The sequence below is a fragment of the Chrysochloris asiatica genome, unplaced genomic scaffold, assembly GCF_000296735.1.
Source record: "Chrysochloris asiatica unplaced genomic scaffold, ChrAsi1.0 scaffold00008, whole genome shotgun sequence".
Classification (NCBI taxonomy): Eukaryota; Metazoa; Chordata; class Mammalia; order Afrosoricida; family Chrysochloridae; genus Chrysochloris; species Chrysochloris asiatica.
In genome coordinates this window covers 4,217,187-4,219,422 of record NW_006408526.1, presented here as the reverse complement: position 1 = coordinate 4,219,422, position 2,236 = coordinate 4,217,187, and the positions used below count along the sequence as shown (strand labels likewise).

At 37.3% G+C, this 2,236-nt stretch overlaps 1 pseudogene; it reads left to right on the top strand.

Moving 5' to 3' along the window:
• Positions 1 to 2,119, top strand: part of LOC102832557 — a 61,547-nt pseudogene extending 59,428 nt beyond the window's left edge.
• Positions 2,120 to 2,236: the final 117 nt, after the last annotated feature.

Sequence of the window (2,236 nt, the reverse complement as noted above, 5' to 3'; positions counted from 1 at the left end):
GGGCAGTGTTTTGTTCTATTGTGCATAAGGTCACTATGAGTCTTGATGGCTTGATGGCACCTAACAACAACAACAACAATAGTAATTAAGGATGATATTATGCCCCCTTTGAAGCATATCCTTGATGTTCTTAATCTTCCCATTGCATTTCTGGAGTAATTCAAAAACTCACAATGCATGAACTGAACTGGGGAATCTTGGGTTTTGCTAATACTGTATGGTATCTTTGATAAGGTGCCAAGTGAAAAGTGAGAGACTCTCAGCACAGAAGGTTTCATTTTCTGGAGATCTCAGATGATGAGGAATATCCCTAAGGAATTCAGATACACAGAATTCTATGAATGATCCAAAATGGAGGCCTTGTTTATTACCTGGGTTATCTGTGAGTGTGTGTCTGACCTATTGATCTAAAGGACCTATGGTAAATCAACACTGGTTGATGGTCACTTCCTTCTGTGTTTGGTGGAGATGACACATGCACTTTGGTCAAACAGGGAGCACAATGTTTTCCTGGGACTGAAGGAAAGGAATAAAATTTTGCCAATTTATTTGTTTTTGCCTGTTTGGGAGTGCTGTCATTCTGCAGATCTACACTGGACTACTAACCACAAGGTTGGTGGTTTGAGCCCATCAGCCCCTGCACAGGAGAAAGGTGAGGCTTTCACTCTTGTAAATAGTTACAGCTTCGAAGTCCTATACAGGATACCATCAGTTGGAATCAACTTGAAGACCCTTAAAATAACGACACTTAGACTTATGTTTCTACTGCTTGATAAAGCCTACATTTTTTTTCATATAGATAATATATGTTAAGATCATTGCAACTAAATGCACGCACACACACCCAGGCACACACCTCAGTAACTTAGGGAAAAATTCCAAGTTACATATCAAGAACAGATGCCTAGTAAAGAATTGCACATTGTCAAAAGATAATTTCAACAACAACAGCAACAAAAGAGAATGAAGAGATTACAATAATATCCGGGAAAAAGAATGAACTTTTTATTTTAAAAGATAGTGGGTGAAACCAAAATAAATTCCCTCCTGAGGATAAAATTGGTGATCTCTGTGACTCAATTAAATAAGTCAGAGAAAAGAAGACATAAATAGACGGAATTCATAAAAGAGAAGAAGAGTGTTAGACGAAAAATATTTTTAAAAAACATGAATGGTGCTAGTTCCACTGTAGGAAATTATGGAGGTCAAATAGATCAAATGACTCAACAAATACTTTAAGAAAATCCAACTTACTTAAAAAACATAAAAAGGAGAAAGTAAGAATTTAAAGGTATTGATCAATCTAATACAAGATTATTATTTTAACTAACCAGGCCATGAAATTTATGGTGAAATTACTGAGTTTCAGGGATGACACAAAATCTTACAAGGTATTTTAAATGATACAATGGGCTAGCTACAAAGAACAGATGATCTAAGAAACACCTGGTTTCTTACCCCAGATTTTGCAAAGCTATTTGAATGCAAATAAAAGAAAAAGAAAAAAACCTATACTCAAGCAAGAGCATTCCTGTGTCAAGGCACACGAAATAGTTTCAAATGTAAGAATTTAGATAACATTATTCCAAAAAAAGCATAAGGGCTGTTCTCATTGTATGATTATTTAATTCACTGAAGTTTAAGAACTGGGTAGAAAAAATAAGTCACTACATAAAAATATTAACGAAGCAAAAACTACTTACTTAATGAAGCGCATCGCCTTTCTGCGCCCCCGGCCATCTTGGCAGCTGCTCTGGGTCGCGGACCGGTAGCACACCTAAGTCAGGTCGATTGTGGCCGCAAAGAAGACGAAAAATCGCTGGAGTCGATCAACTCGCGGATCCAAATTGTGATGGAAAGTGGAAAATAAATGCTGGACTACAAGCAGACTCTGAAGATGATCGGGCCAGTCAAAGAGAAGCTGGGCATCCTCGGGAACAACTGCCCGGCCTTGAGCAAATCTGAGCTAGAGTTCTAAGTCCATCATCAGTGCAGTGGCAATAATCCTAAACTGAGCACAGCGTGCGGGAAACACTACAGAGTCTGCGCACTGGCTATCGCTGATCCAGGTGATTCCGGTATCATTAGAAACATACCAGAATAGACTGCTGAAAAGTAAATCATGCAATTTTTTTTTTCTTTAATAAAACTGGCCAGGGTTTATTTATTTATTTAAAACAAATAAATAAAACAAAAGAATCACATCATTTAGCTCTAATGTATTTATTTAACTAAC